Raw genomic sequence first — 17933 nt, 5'->3', positions numbered from 1 at the left:
GGAAGTCCAAAGAAGAACTGATGCCTTTGAATTGTGGTGTTGGTGAAGAATACTGAATATACTATCAACTGCCAAAAGAACAAACAAACCTGTCTTGGAAGAAGACAACCAGAATGCTCCTTAGGAGGAAGCAAATAACCCGCATAAGAAATGAGATGGGTGATATCACAACAGACCCAACTGAAATTAAAAGAATCATAACAGAATACTATGAAAAATTGTTCTCTAACAAATTTGAGAACCTAGAGGAAATGGAAAAATTTGTAGAGACTCACTACCAACCTGAACTAACATAATCAGAGGTAAAACAACAAAATAAACCTATAACAAAAGAAGAGATTAAAAAGGTAATTAAAAAACTCCCAACAAAAAAAAGCCCTGGCCCAGACGGTTTCACCGGAGAATTCTACCAAACTTTCAGAGAAGAGTTAACACCAGTACTACTAAAGGTATTTTAGAGCATAGAGAAGGACGGCATACTCCCAAACTCATTCTATGAGGCTAGCATAACCCTGATATCAAAACCCATTAAAGACACTACAAAAAAAGAAAATTACAGACCAATATCCCTAATGAACATTGACGCAAAAATGCTCAACAAAAGTCTAGCTAATAGAATTCAACAACATATCAAAAAAGAAAAATTCAGCATGATCAAGTGGGATTTATACCAGGTATGCAGGGATGGTTCAACATTAGAAAAACAATCAATGTAATCCATCACATGAATAAAACAAAAGACAAGAACCACATGATCTTATCAATTGATGCAGAAACGGCATTTGACAAAGTCCAACGCCCATTCATGATAAAAACTCTCAAAAAAATAGGAATAGAAGGGAAATTCCTCAACATAATTAGGGCGTTTATACAAAGCCAACAGCCAACATCATCCTAAATGGAGAGCGTTTGAAAGCATTCCCCTTGAGGACAGGAACCAGACAAGGATTCCCTTTATCACCACTCTTACTCAACATTGTGCTGGAGGTCCTAGGCAGAGCAACTAGGCTAGAAAAAGAAATAAAGGGCATCCAATTTGGGAGGGAAGAAGTCAAAGTATCTCTATTTGCAGATGATATGATCTTATACACAGAAAACCCCAAAGAATCCACAAGAAGACTACTGGAACTAATAGAAGAGTTCAGAAAAGTTTCAGAATACAAGATAAACATACTAAAATCAGTTAGCACCTTTTACACCAACAAAGAGAAACTCGAAGAGGAAATCACCAAATCAATATCATTTACAATAGCCCCCAAGAAGATAAAATACTTAGGGACAAATCTAACCAGAGACATAAAAGACCCATACAATGAAAACTACAAGATACTACTGCAAAAAAAAAAGAAAAACGAAAGAGACCTGCGTAAGTGGAAAAACATACCTTGCTCATGGATAGGAAGACTTAACATTGTGAAAATGTCAATTCTACCCAAAGCGATCTACAGATACAAGGCAATCTCGATCCAAATTCCAATGGCATTTTTTAATGAGATGGAGAAACAAATCACCAACTTCATATGGAAAGGGAAGAGGCCCTAGATAAGTAAAGCATTACACAAGAAGAACAAAGTGGGAGGCCTCACACTATCTGATTTTAGAACCTAGTATACTGTCACCATAGTCAAAACAGCCTGGTACTGGTACAACAACAGATACATAGACCAGTGGAACAGCATTGAGAATCCAGGTGTAAATTCATCCACCTTTGAGCAGCTGATATTTGACGATGGCCCAAAATCCATTAATTGGGGAAAAGAGAGTCTCTTTAACAAAAGGTGCTGGCATAACTGGATATCCATCTTCCAAAAACTGAAACAAGACCCATACCTCACACCATGCACAAAAACTAACTCAAAATGGATCAAAGACCTAAATATAAAATTGAAAATGATAATGATCATGGAAGAAAAAATAGGGACAATGCTAGGAGTCCTAATACATAGCATAAACAGAATACCAACCATAAATAACAATGCACAAACACCAGAAGAGAAACTAGATAACTGGGAGCTCCTAAAAATCAAACAGTTATGTTCATCAAAAGACTTCACCAAAAGAGTCAAAAGATGACCTACAGACTGGGAAAAAATTTTTGGCTACGACAAATCCGATCAGCGTCTAATCTCTAAAATCTACAAGATACTGCAAAACCTCAACAACAAAAAGACAAACAACCCAATTAAAAAAATGGGCAAAGGATATGAACAGGTACTTCACCAAAGAAGGCATTCAGGCCGCTAACAGTCACATGAGGAAATGCCCATGATCATTAGCAGTTAGAGAAGTGCAAATTAAATCTACAATGAGATACCATCTCACCCCAACAAGGCTAGCATTAATCCAAAAGACACAGAATGCTCCTTAGAAGCAAAGATGGCTAGACTACGTCCTACATACTTTGGACATGTTGTCAGGAGGGATCAGTTACTGAAGAAGTACATCATGCTTGGCAAAGTACAGGGTCAGCAAAGAAGAAGAAGACCCTAAACAAGATGGAATGACACAATGGCTGCAACAATGGGCTCAGGCATAACAACGATTGTGGGCATTGCGCAGGACTAGGCAGTGTTTCATTCTGTTGTACATAGGGTCACTATGAGTTGGAACCAACCTCACGGCACCTAACAACAACAACATCCCCATCCCAAATATTTTTTTCAAAGCCACCCTTGCTTCTGCACCCGTCTTCCCTTTGGCCTAGTGCAAGCCCTCATCTTCTATTCCCTAAATCATTCCAAAGGGCTCCTAACTGGCCTCTCTTCTCCAATTCTGCTACACTGAGCTCAAAAATGGCAATCTCACTTTGCCATTCCCCTACTCAAAAATTCTTCGATGGCTCCCAATTGCCTACAGGATGAATTCTGTTGTCTTAACATGTTCATGAGAGCCTGCTGTCTGGCTCTCCCCCTTCAGCCTCTTCTTCCAGCATTAGGCACCTCACACTTCAGCTTGTAGCAACATTGGACTGCTTGTAGTTTCCTGCACACATCATGTCAAGTCTTGCATTCTGGGAACTACCAGAACAATTAAGCTTGCAGAATTAAGTACCACAAGATCATGAATAATGAACAAAGGATATGTGGAAGCAGGGACCAGCCTCTGGACTGAAGTTTACATTTCTACTGCCCTTCTTGCTCAGAGAGCATTGGTTTCACTGGAAAGAATTAAGTAGGAAGTAAAGAGAACTACTGATATGGTATTCGAATGAAAAATCCAGAAAGCCCAGTTTCCTTAGTATTATCAAGCATTTACTGAGTACTCACAGAACACCAACGTAAACATACACTATGAGCACCATACCATAAGTGTATTCCACAATTTGAACATTTTGATGCATCCCTAAACATGATTACCAAAATGAAAGACTAATAGTAAACTATAAAAATTATTTCTGGATTAGTAATCTTCATGCATGCTCAAAAAAGCTCACTTAGCACAGGAGCTCCAGAGGAGTGTTTCCAAGGAAAGACTGACTGGCTATCTTTAAGGAAGCACCTCAGAGTGACTGTGTTGGGAGTCCTGAACCTGACTTCATGTGTTAAGGGTGTTTTGCTTTGTTTTGTTTTTAGTGACTGAATCTATCAGAGCTCCACTCATATTTATCAAGCTCCTGAGACTGATACACAAAGTCAGAAGGACAATTTATTCATTAATAATGAGAAATAAAACTGCAGAAGGAACTAGCCAATTTTAAATGCCAACCAACACATTCTTGCTTGGGATGCAGAGTACAGTCAAGATGCTGGTTTATTAATTCTTAATGAGAATCAAAATGGCTGAGAGATCAAACCCTAAAGCCTCTGCTTAGCACATGTTCTCCCTATAGGCATATGGGGAGCCAAATGAGGGTGTTTCTTGGGGACAATAAAATCAAATCAATTGTAGTTAGCTGCATGATTTGAATGTTTAATAACACTGGGCCAAGAAAATGTGTTGACGGAGCCAAAGCTGTTCTTAAGACCACAGCGTTGTCTGGGTCATCTAACATTTGCTACGTAAGTTCTCATTTGTATTCACTTTAGATATGATTATAAATTCAATAATTTAATCAAATCTGACAGCCAGGCAGCAATTCTCTCTTAAAGTTACGTTTTCATATTTCTGCTCCACTCCATCATCTGTTCATTCCTAAGCTGAATTTCTAGAGAATAGTTTTATTTCCATCATTTTCAAGTTCTCAAGAAATGGAAAGCAAATCTTAATATTTCAAGAGCTCTTACAAATCAATAAACAAAATTGCAAATATCCTGATAGAAAAAAAAGATGATAAAAAAAAAAGCGAGGAATCAACTTAGACGAAAACGTACAAAAATTTTCATATAAAAATGTTTCTTCTCTCTAGGACCAAAACAAATGCAAATTTAAACTATGTCAAGTTGTTTTTAGTTGCCCTGTAAAATTGATACACACATACATATATGTGTATGTAGATATAAAGATAGGGACGTATATGGGTATTTCAATAACAATATCCAGGATTGGTAAGATTAATGCAAAATAAGCACTCTGTGTACTACCCGTTACCAATAACTATAATTTCATACCAGGTTGTGCATCCAAACGCCCTGGAGAGCTTGTTAAAAATGCAGACTTCCAGGCCCCTTTCTATTCCAAAAACATCAGAATCTCTAGGAATAGAGCCTTGGGATTCAGTAACTTTTAAATGCTCCCCTGGTGACTCTGAGGCCACTATTCTATGGACCATTGTTGGATGCCATCCCTCACTCATTATCAAAAATTTTTTAATTTGTAACCTATTTGCAGTTAATAATTTTTTTAAATCTAAATGATAATCTGATAATGTGGTAATGAAGAGGTATATTAATAATAGTAATCATCGTCATCCCCATATTTACAGTTTTATAGCCTTTGGATTGCACCAAATGAGAAGGTTGCAGTAAACTGAAGCAATTCCTTTTTCTTTTTTTTTTTTTACCTTGCTCAGTCTTGTTGGACTCTGTGCCAGTTGTATAGACACAGCCTTTGCAGGCAGGAATAAACCCATGTTGTTACACTGATGTCTTGAGAGATGCTTATGTGCACAAAGATAGTATCGGTCTTCTTAGCACCTTAATTAACCTGTTTCAGTTCTTGGGAAACATTCTTCGTAAGAAAAGTGAAGAAGCAAGGATTTCAGGAAAATTGTACTTCTTTTTCATTTATTGGTTCAATTTGGCATTACTGGGTTCTGAAGTTTATGTTACTGAATGTTCATACTTTTTCCTCCCAATACTGTACTGGTGAGGGGGACAGTGCAAATCTTCCAAAAGATGTGAGGATCAAAAGGAGCTCATGCACAGTGTCTTGCCTGCCCACTCCAGCCCATCCTTATCTGCCCCTCCCTTTGTATCACATACTCTCTGTACAACTCAGTTTGGCTTCCAATAATAACATTATTAATTCAACTTTCGCAGAAAGCAATTTGCAGTGTTATGTATCTAAAAGTTTAAAACAATTCATATACTTGACTAAGTAGTCCTATTTTTAAGTATTTATCACCAGGAAATAACCAGTATTTTTTATGAGGAAAGGACAATGATTGCTACATTATTTACATAATCTCTGATTATGTAAAAGGATATGTAATGTTTATGTAGAAGACTGTTTATTGCAACATTATTTATAGTACTCCTAAATTTAGAAACACCTTAAATATTCAACCATTGGTTAATGGTTGAATAAAATCTTAACAGTTATATGCTGGAAAACTCTGAAGACATTAAAATGTATGTTTTTGATTTATAAGATAGAAAGGGAAAATAGTCATAAAATTTTAGGCATAAAAAACTGTAATGCAATATAATTTCAACTTTAGTTTAAAAAGTGTGTGTGTGTTATAAATGGCCTGAAGGAAATACTAGCAAAACCTGAAGTCTTGGTGGTCGAATTAGGGTTATTTTGTTTTCTTCTTCTCAGATTTCCTATAATTAGCACAACTATAGTTACTTTTGCCATTTAAAATTATCATTTAATTTTTCTCAAAGTAATAAATATAGTAACAAATACATGAAAAAAAATTATCCCTGGAATTAACCCATCACCAACCCAGTTCTGCTCCTCAGAGGCAACCACTATGTACTCTTTAGGCTTTTTTCTTCTCATACTTACCTCTATATTTCTGACTAATACTCATATTATTTATTACTTATCCATTTTAAATATTCGCTTTTCTTAACTCTAACAGATTTCAATACAGACTTCTTATGCACTATGCCTCCTTCTGTCCCATCCTCATAATATAGTTATATTACTTTTAGTTAAAATTATAAAAGTGTTTCCATTATTATGACTAAATAACTTATATTCACTGCAGAACCAAGTAAGATATCATGAATATATTACGTTTCCTTTCTTATTCAGCTTTTCCTTTAGTAATTTCCTGTTCTTTTTTTTTCTTCTTCTTCCAATGTCTTCATATGATAATATTTTTAGTTCCCCAACAGGTATCCTATTAATGTATTCAGTTAGTCCCTCCTTGTCAGAGAGAGATCTCTCCCAGAGCCACTGTCCTGCTCCAATCTAAGATGGTTGCTCTCTATGCCTGTTCACAGCCATCATCATGGGATCATCCTGAATCCCATGTCATTTTCTTACTTGAGTTATTTCCTCATTTTGTTTGAGCCCATACTGTCTTCCAAAGATATGACTTATAAGATATAAATTTTCTGAATCCTTAAGGTTTAAAATATCTTTATTATACCTTCATAATTAATTGATAGTTTGGTTGAACATCTTTCATTTTTTGTTTTATATTTTTGAGTTATTAGGTACATACAAATTTAGAATTGTTATGTCTTCCTGTCAGATTGAACATTTTACTTTGAAATGTCACTCTTTGTATCTAATAATGCGTTCTGGCTTAAAATTTACTTTGCCCAACACAAATACAGCTATACCAACTTTCAGTTAGTTGGTGTTTGCATAGTATATCATTTCTTTTAAAATAAATTTTCACACTAGCTCTTCCTTAAGTTTGTTTTTATCCAAGTGAAACTCACCTGATATAAAATTAACCATTTTAAAGTTACCATCAGTAGTATTTAGTACATTCACAGTGTTGTAGAATAATCACCTTTATCAACTTATAAAGTATTTTCACCACCCCGAAAAAAAGCTCCACATCCATTAAGCAGTTACTCCCCAATTCCCCCTCCCTCTAGTCCTTGGCAACCATCAGTTTACTTTCTGTCTCTATGGATTTACTTACTCAGGATATTTAATATAAATGGAATAATACCATCTGTGACCTTTTGTGTCTGGCTTCTTTCACTTAACATAATAGATTCGAGGTTCATCTACATTGTAACATATATTAGTATTTTATTTTATGGCTGAATAATATTCCACTGTATGTATATACTACGTTTTGGTTATCCATTCATCCATTAATGGATATTTGGGTAATTTCCACCTATTAGCTATTGTGAATAGTGCTGCTATGAACATTCACACACAGGTATTTACTTAAATTATCTGTTGTCAATCTTTGGGTATATATCTACGAGTAGAATTGCTGGGTCATATGGTAACTCTGTGTTTTACCAACTGTAGAATTGATAAGATTATTTTCCAAGTGACTGCACTATTGTACATTTCTGCCAACCAGCATTGTATAAGGGTTCCAATTTATCCACATCCTCTCCAATGCTTGTTATTTTGGATACAAGCCATTCTAGTGGGTATGAAACAGTATCTCACTGTGGTTGTGACTGGCATTTATCTAACGTCTAATGAGGCTGAGCATCTTTTCATGTGCTTATTGGCCATTTGTATATATTTTCTGGAGAAATGGCAATCAAAACATCTTGCCCGTTTTTAAATTCAATTGATTTTCCTTTTGTTGTTGAATTGTAAGAGTTATTTATATATTATGGATCTCATGAGGAATATTTTCAATTTTTTTTTCCATTGAGTACAATGTTTAAACATTTCAGGAAGTAGCATATGATCAAGAACCACCAGTACTGAAGGAAGAAGCCCAAGTTTCACTGAAGGCATTGGCAAAAAAGAAGGCTCCGGGAATTGAAGGAATATCAATTGAGATGTTTCAACAAACAGATGCCGTGCTGGAGGTGCTCACTCATCTACACTAAGAAATTTGGAAGACGTCTACCTGACCAAATGACTGGAAGAGATCCATATTTGTGCCCATTCCAAAGCAAGGTGATCCAACAGAATGTGGAAATTATTGAATGATATCATTAATATCACACACAAGTAAAATTTTGTTAAAGATCATTCAAAAGCAGTTTCAACAATACATCAACAGGGAACTGCCAGAAATTCAAGTTGGATTCAGAAGAGGATGTGGAACGAAGGATATCATTGCTGATGTCAGGTGGATCTCGGCTGAAAGCAGAGAATATCAGAAAGATGTTTACTCTGTTCTACTGACTATGCAAAGGCATTCGACTGTGTGGATCATAACCAATTATGGATAACATTGCAAAGAATTAGAATTCCAGAACACTTAATTGTCCTCACGAGGAACCTGTACATAGACCAAGAGGCAATTATTCAAACAGAACAAGGGGATACTGTGTGGTTTACAATCAGGAAAGGTGTGTGTCAGGGATGTATCCCTTCACCATATTTATTCAATCTATATGCTGATCAAATAATCTGAGAAGCCAGACTGTATGAAGAATGGGGCATCAGGATTGGAGGAAAACTCAGTAACAATCTGCAATACGTAGATGACACAATCTTGCTTGCTAAAAGTGAAGAGGACTTGAAGCACTTACTGATGAAGATAGAATACCACAGCCTTCAGTACGCATTACACCTCAACATAAAGGAAACAAAAATCCTCACAACTGGACCAGGAAGAAACATCATGATAAATGGAGAAAAGACTGAAGTTGTCAAGAATTTCATTTTACTTGGATCCACAATCAATATGCACAGAAGCAGCACTCAAGAAATCAAATGACTTGTTACATTAGGCCAATCTGTTGCAAAAAGACGTCTTTAAAGTGGTCAAATGCAAAGATGTCACTCTGATGAGTAAGTTGTACCTGACCCATGGCATTTTCAATTGCCTTATATGCAATTGAAAGCCGGCCAATGAATAAAAAAGACCAAAGAAGAACTGATGCCTTTGAATTATAGTGTTAGTGAAGAATATTGAATACATTATGGACTGCCAGAAGAATGAGCAAAACTGCCTTGGAAAAAGTACAGCCAGAATGCTCCTTAGAAGTGAGGATGGGAGGACTTTTTCTCACGTACTTTGGACATGTTATCAGGAGGGACCAGTCTGTGGAGAAGGACATCATGCTTGGTAAAGTAGAGGGTCAGCGAGAAAGAGGAAGACCCTCAAGGAGATGGATTGACACAGTGGCTGCAACAATGAGCTCAAACATAGCAATGACTCTCAGGATGGTGCAGGACCAGGCACTGTTTCATTCTGTTGTACACAGCGTCGATATGAGTCAGAACCGGTTCGATGGCACAAAGGAACAACAATGATGTTATCTGTGGGTTTTTCATAAATGCCCTTTATCAGGTTGAGGAAGTTCCCTTCTATTCCTAGTTTATTGAGTGTTTTTATCATGAAAGGGTGCTGGATTTTGTCAAATGTTTTTGCTGCATCAATTGAGATGATGATGTAGGTTTTTTCCTTCATTCCATTGATATAATACATGACATTGACTGATAAGTGTATGTTGAACCACCCTTAAATTCCTTGGATAAATCCAACTTGCTCATGGTACATAATCTTTTAATATGCCACTGAATTTTGTTTATTTTTTTGAGAATTTTTATATCTATATTCATAATGGATATTGGCCTGTAGTTTTATTGTGCTATCTTTGGCTTTGGTATCAGGGTAATAATGGCCTCATAGAATAAATTATGAAGTTTGCACTCCTTTTCTTTGAAAGAGCTTGATAAGAATCAGAGTTAGCTCTTTAAATAATTGGAGGATTCCTCAGTGAAGCCATCTGGTCCTGGGTTGTTCTTTGTTTGGAGGTTTTTGATTACTGATTCAATCTTTTTACTTGCTTTTGGTCCATTTAGATTATGTATTTTTTCATGAGTCAGTTTTGTTAGTTTGTGTGTTTCTAGGAATTTGTCCATTTCGTCTAGGTTATCTGTTGGCATACACTTGTTTATAGTGTTGTCTTATAATCCTTTTTATTTCTGTAAGGTTAGTAGTATGTCCCTACTTTCATTCTGGTTTTCGTAATTTGAGTCTTTTCTTTTTCTTAGTAAATATAGTTAAAGTTTGTCGATTCTGTTGATCTTCTCAAAGCAGCAACTTTAGCATGTCTTGTAATTATTATTAAAAGTCATACATCACATATTAGGTAAGAAGAGCTGAGATAAATATACTTTTTATGTGAGGTTTTATGTTTATATGTCTAGGGGTTAGGCTGTGTTTACTGTTTGCTGTAGCTGTGTCAGAGGCTAAAATTTTTTCCAATGGTCTTGTTTTTGTGTCCCTGCTTTCCCTAGAAAATCCTTCTTAAATAGAATCTGAGCTATGCAACTATAATTCCCTGTTACTATACAGGAGCCTGGTTGCTGTGGTGGTAACGTGTCGGGGAAGAGGAAGCATTCTATAGTCCTACGATTAGGTTTCAGTCTTAGTGAGACTGTGCCCCTGGGTTGTGACCTTCACAAAGGCTTATTAGCTCCCCTTTCCTTAGGTGAAACAGGAAGGCCCAAGGAGTCTGAAATTGGATGTTTACTTCCCTCATGTTGAAAGCTAGAGGGTTCTGGAATTGAGCGTTTCTATTCCCCAAGGTTGGTTACTCTGGTAAAACCCAAGTTAGTTTGACTTTGATAAAAGTTTCCCTTGTGGGCAGGAAGCCTTTGTTAAGGAGAACAGAATTCTCTGTGCTTACCTCAGAATGGTTACTCTTCCCCATCTCTCTACCAGAAGCATGAAGGGATTTTTCTCTGAACTTGACTCTGAGAACTTGATAAGGCTCCTATAGCTAAAGTCCGTTAACAGTGTGCGATCCCCTAAAACTGGGCTACCTGGAGTTTTTAACTCCTCAGCTAGTCCACACTGAGCTTCCAGCAATTCATCAATTACAGTTTAAGTGTTTCTACCACTACTGTCTTCAATGGTGGGCTTCTGTTTCCTGATAAACTGTAGTTCTCCACATCAGCCTCTTTACCCAGTCTTCGAAGCAGTAGTTTGTACTGTGACCTCAATTCTGATAGTTCTAAAAAGGTGTCACAGATTGAATTGTGTCCCCCCAAAATATCTGTCAACTTGGCTAGGTCATGATTCCCAGTATTGTACGATTGTGTAATCTGATGTGATTTCCTTATGCATTGTAAACTCTATTACTATGATGAGGTTATATGTGATCTCCTTATGTGTTGTAAACTCTGTCACTATGATGAGGTCATACTTATGACATCTGCAAGATTGGATAGCGTCTTAAGCCAATCTCTTTCGAGATATAAAAGAGAGAAGTGAGGAGAGACACATGGAAACCTCAAACCACCAAGAAAGCAGTGCCGGGAGCAGAATGTGTCCTTTGGACCTGAGGTTCTTGTGCAGAGAAGCTCCCAGACCAAGGGACGATGTATGACACGGATCTTCCTCCAGAGCCAAAGGAGAAAGCGTTCTCCTGGAGCTGAAGCCCTGAATTTGGACTTGTAGCCTACTGAACTGTGAGAGAATAAACTTCTCTTTGTTAAAGCCATCCACTTGTGGTTATTTCTGTTAGAACAGCACTTGATGACTAAGATAAAAGGGTTGTTGATTTTCAGTTTGTTCAGCTTTTTTTTTTTTTTTCCTTGTGAGGACAAGAGTGATGACTTCCAAACTGTTTACATGTTGAACTGGAAACTGGAAGTCCTTTCTTATCATTTTTATGTTACCTTTGGATTCAGCAGATGTTTGATTACTGTATACCTTTAACTGTTTTCCCAAGTTCTGACAGAGTTGATTCTGACAGCTTTTGCACATTTTTTTTCAGTGTTTCTATGAAGAATTGGGTCCTTGGAGCTACTTATTCTGTCATTTTTACTGACATCACCTTAGGAGTCCCATATACCATTTTGATCATCTGTTTACTTTTGACTAGTTGATTCTCTACATTTAATGTTTGTCTCTTTTAAACAGCTGAGAGTTGGGTTTATTTTTTAAATACAGTTTGATGGTGTTCTTTTAAATTGAGTAGTCCATTTGCATTTAATAAAATTACTTACATATTTAGGTTTAAATCTATCATGTTTACTTTTTTAATTTGTCTCATATGCTTTTTGCTCTTCTTTCCTCTCTTGCATTCTTTTAGATTAGTAAGCATTTTTATTATTCTAATTTTTCCCTTTATTTTCTTGTTAGTCACACATTTTTGAATTGTTCCTTTAGTGGTCACATGAGAAATTATACATCCTTAACATATTAGAATCTACTAATTTATAAGAACCACTAATGAGATTAATTTAATTGTACGTAGGATACATTGTCTGGGTTGCCACTAAATAGACAACACAAACACTTTAATTCCATTTACCACCCTCCAGGTTTGTGTTTTTGTTGTCCTGTATTTTATTTCTACACATATTGTAAACTCCATAAGAATTATTATTACGGTTTTACACACATAATTACCTTTATTAGTGCTCTTCATTTCATCTTTTGTTACAATCTGTGATCATTTTCTTTTATCTGGAGAACTACTTTCAATATTATTTTTAATAAAGAGGTTAAGTCTGCTGGCCACAGATTCAATTTGGCTAAAAATGTCTTGTTAGTTGCTGTCAAGTCAGCTCCGACTCACGGAGACCTTATAACAGAATGAATAACAGAATGAATAACAGAATGAAACGTTGACTGGTCTGCACCATCTTCATGATCTTTGTTATGTTTGAACCCATTGTGGTAGCTATTGTGTCATCCTACTGTATATTAATATGAAAATCTGGCTCATTTTCTAGGGTCCCTCACTTATAGGGGGTTTTGAACTCCAATTTTTCTCTCTCAAGCCCCATGAGAATGCTAAAATATCCACACTATTTTTGAGCATTTTGCTCCCTGGCGTCTTAGCCTCATGCCCTTCTAAGATAAACGTGTTCTATGTCCAACAAAATAATGGATATGTACTTAGGTGTAATCCTAAAAGATACATGAGATTTATATAAGGGAGTTGGATTAAAACAAAGAGGATATTCTAAATGGTGGTGGGTAACAGGAGCTAAGTATACAGATACCAGAACATATGTGGAGGATTCATGGATGGCAACTATGCAGTCTGATTATAATGCAGTATTTCTCCTGAGGAATACTAGCAATAAAATCCTAAAATGATGAATTGGCACCACTCTGTGTAAGGCTTTGGGATCCAGAGTGGCACATTTGGATTCTATTTGGGAGACAATGGAAAACCATGGTAGTTTTATGACAGGTAGATAAGATTGCGGAAGCAATATTTTTAAAAGATTATTCCAATACACCTGAAAAAGATTCTATGCATTGAACAGATGAATTTTTTTTGAAGGAAGAGATATCAGTCATAATATTCTGGATGGGTAAAGGAAGCCAAATGAATAGTGCAGGAAATGTTACATCAACCAGAGTTTGGTAATATTTGAAGGGAATAAGGAAGCCACAAAATGCAAACAAAAAATAGTAACTTAATTCATGTGTACAGTTGAGGATCATAATTATTTTTTAGATCATAAATATTTCTTTGTGCCCCCCTAGAACAGAATCTATTGCAGAGTCTTAGCTTAAGGTAAGGAACTTCAGCAATCTAGTTCTACTTCCCCCATACTCTCTGGTATTGTACAAAGATATAGGAATTTATGCATGTGATGTGAAGAAGGTGCTGATGATGGTATTTATTTATACCCTCTTGTTTTGGGAAAAATAACCAACCCATAAAACTCAGGTATTTCCTACAAATCAATCTCTAGCAAACAATATTATGAAGATATTCAAAGCGTTTAAAAATAATCTTCTCTAAACATATCCAAGTCCAAAGTGCTGTGACACATATTTCAACACTAAGGCTTGGGGGCATCTGCCCAGAGAGAGGATGCATGCTAACTGCACGTTAACAATTCCGTGTTTATGCGCTGTCAGCAGGATGGAAGCAGGCGTGTCACAGAGTCTGTGTGAACAGTATGGGGACCTAAGGAGCCTTCTAATCATAGCATGGTACTGCTGACAATCATATGGTGACTTGCAATCAAAGTATCTGGCTAGGAATCCTTGTGAGAGCTACTTTAATATGAAAATGTAGGCCTACCCTCTCCCCAACCCTCACTCTCCTCCCTCCCCTCAGGCCCCCTAAATCAATAAACATTCCATCTTAAAATACAGAGGCACAGAAGCTGGCTCTAGTATTAATTTCAACTATATTATTTTGTTATATTTAACGTTATATCAAATCTATCTAATGATGGCAACCTCCTTCTGGGATCAACAAATGGAGTGTGTGTTGTTTACTCTTTGTAGTTATTCCAACAGCCAGACATGTGGCCAGCTATATCTTCCAGTTCTGTCTTCTTTGGTGAAGTCTTCTCTTTCAGCTGTTTATACCCTTTTCCTTTTACTGCCTAGAAATACTGGACAGGGTTGCCATTGTTGTTCAACAGCTGTTGTACCCACCCCAGTGAGGTCCAAGTGGAGGGATTAGTACTCATATTTTGAGATGTCAGTATAGTGCTTTGGGATGCAAGGAGCTCTGTTATGTACAATCAAGCTATTACTACCAATTGTTCAATTAATTTGCAATTGTGGATGGATAAAAATAATGGGTTTGCCTTGTTTGTCAAAATGCCCCCTTAAGCACGATTACAGTGCAATATCTGTGCAAAGGCAGTTCACATGCATCCTCAGGTAATTGTCATTGGAGAAAGGCTGCCATATGCTAATGATTATTTCTATCACTGAGAGACAAAACATCCCTGCAAGACTTCTCTGAGGCACATTCATATAGCAAACGGTAGGTCCTGTCTCATCACAAGAACTGGATAGCTCCAAGTGCTACATCATCATTTTCAGCTCATTTGAGGCATTAGCATTTTGTCGTTATCATTTGTTTCCCTGTTACCACCTTCTCCAGGGTAACAGATGTGCTGCGTCCTCAGGGTGCCCCCCTACCCACAGACTTCAGAACCTGTCTCCAAGACTGAGCCACAGATTACATGAATGAAGGTACAGATTACAGCTGCACCTTCATAAAAATATCTGGAGGTAGGGCGTAAAGCGATGTGACCGAAGAGGCTCTATGATGATGTGTTCTCATCTGTTAAGCTCTAGGTCTGCAGCAGTGGGTGAGATGTTGGTAAGAGGCATTTGATTCACTACGTCTTCAGCAGGGACCCACTCACTGCCTGGTCACAATGGATGTAGAATGTCATATTAAACTCATGCTAACAGTGTGTTAGGCTCTTTGCGTATCAGCTGATCACACAGTGAAGGCATTTATGGTAGCCAAAGTGAACATACTGGCTAAAATATAAACAATGATAATATTAGTTATAATACTATCCATGTTTGGGTAAAGCACTTGAACTATCTACACTATTTTCACACATTTATGTCATTTGGTTCTCTTGGCAACACCTGATGGTTAGTTTGGCTTTGTTCACGATTGCATACATTTGTATTGAGCTCCCGCTCTGGGTCTGACATTCTCCTAGGTACTCTTCGTATAAAATAAACCTGTCCAGTAGACTCGAAGCCTAATAACTCTTTCACTATGCCAAGCTGCAGAAAAGATTAAAGACTCCCCCAGTCAACCATCTTTTGGCTGTGATACCTTGGAAATGAATTGGCCATCTGCTGTTCAAGGCTCTGCTACTGGGATATTGCACCTCTCCCTTTATCTTGACCAGTAATTCCCAAACTTGGCTATGCAACCAAATCACTAGGTGAGCTTGTTGAAAGGTATAAAATTTCAGACACATTTCATATACTCTGAATAAGAATCGCTGGGATATCCCAGGTGGCTGGTGAGGCATCGGGCTATGGATCAATGCTAGAGAACCCCTAATATCTGACTTTCTATCATAAAATTCCTGCTGTATGTTGCATTTGCAACTAACAATTTTTTTTATTCAAAGCTCTGATAATGTGAAAATGGATAGTTATTTATAATCATAATCACAATCATTTGCATGTATGTATAGATTTATATTTAATAGATTTGTCCTGGGACCAGATGACAAGGTACTGGCAAAATGTAACTAATTTACTTCTTTCAATCCTTTTGGACTCTTCCCCAGTTGTACAAACACAGCTTTTGCAAGCCGGAACAAACACCAGTTAGTTACACCAAAATCTTGTGTGGTGTTAATCTGCTCAGAAATTGTGCCAGCCTCTTAGCATCTTAATTAACCTGCTTCAGTTCTCTGGGAATATTCCTCACAAGAAACGGGAAGAAGCAGAAATTGCTCAAGCACAGTCTTTTCAATTATCGATTTTATTTGGCATCACTGGTGAGTGGTACTGCGTGAAGGCCAACACCAGCTCCTGCATGTGACTTTGCCTGTCCACTCAGTCTCCCATCTCTGTTTGCCTCTGTATTCTGTAGCAAAGCTATGGGCACCACCTACTATGGCCCCCAAGATACATTGCTTCACAGTGTTATTGACTGCTTCATATGTTTGGAGTATGTTCTTTTTATGAGATTCTGGGCTTCTAGAAAACAAGGACTAGCCTACAAGTTTTTGAAATCTTCTCAGCATATAGCAGTGTTGTATGCACAGGCAATCCAATACTTAAAAAATGAACAAATGTACATTATTTCACTGCTTAAACTATTGCTCATTTATTTCTTTAAAACCAAACTTTTTTCTTTTGCCAGTACTGTACGTTGCCCCGAATGCCTCATTTGGAATGTACTCTCTCCTATGTTCAGTCAACAGGAATTTCTGACCACGAAACAAGAGTTTGGGAGTGTAACTGCTCAAAGATTTTGCTACCTGATATTCAAGATATTGAGGTGTGAGCATTGCCTATTACGTACCCCTCAGTCTGTATTTAAATATAACTCTAGCTCTAATCTCTCTTACTTGAAAAAAATATATATTACGGCCTGTATTGATTTGATACCTTAAATTCAACTAACACAAAGCTTTTTTTTTCGGAGCATTAATCCTCAAAGTGTGGTCCCCAAACCAGTAGCATCAACATCATCTGGGAACGTGTTAGAAACGCAAATTATCCAGCCCCACCCCAGGCCTTCTGAGTCAGACACTCGGGGGGTAGCTCCAGCCATCTATGGTTCAAGAAGACCTCCAGGTGATTCCGATGCACCTTAAGTTTGAAAACCACTGCCCCAGATAATAAGTATCGTATCTTTATCAATACTGTGCACTATTTTAAACATTTTGAGGTCTATTCCATTTTTAAATTGTTATAATGGTTAATGCCAAGTGGTAACTGCTATTTGGCCTGTTCATTTACTCTCCAATCAATCTGGTCATCTTAGCTACAAAACTGAATTGATCACCTGATTCCGGAGAATTGATCAGGCCACTGAATCTGCCAAGGGCCAATATGACTAAGCATAGAGCCTTGATTCATATATAATTTAAATCATAGAACAAGGAACTAAACTGGAAGTAAAATTCTTCATTCTGAAACAATGTGTAGGGTGGATTTTAAAGATAATTTCAGCTAAACAATGTACCTACTGGAAAACATGCAATTCACCAATATTCACAAATATTCTCTTGCTTAAGGGCCCCAGAGCTTTCAGAGTTTATCCGTGATTCATTCATTCACTCTAAACTCACACATATTCTCATTTGTTCTTTTCAGAGAGTCAGTGTAAGGTCTGACGATAATATGTCTGATCTCTTAAATATTCTAGAAATTTCACATCCAGAGGAGTGTTTTCCTCTTCAACCCTTCAAATTAGATCCCTTAGAAGTCTGCATCCCCACTCCCACCTTGCCACCAGTGCTTACATTCCAGCTGTAGGAGATCTTATTTAGAAGAAGTT

This window comes from Trichechus manatus, unplaced genomic scaffold (genome assembly GCF_000243295.1).
Source record: "Trichechus manatus latirostris isolate Lorelei unplaced genomic scaffold, TriManLat1.0 scaffold00063, whole genome shotgun sequence".
NCBI classification, from domain to species: Eukaryota; Metazoa; Chordata; class Mammalia; order Sirenia; family Trichechidae; genus Trichechus; species Trichechus manatus.
This window is presented reverse-complemented; position numbering follows the sequence as displayed.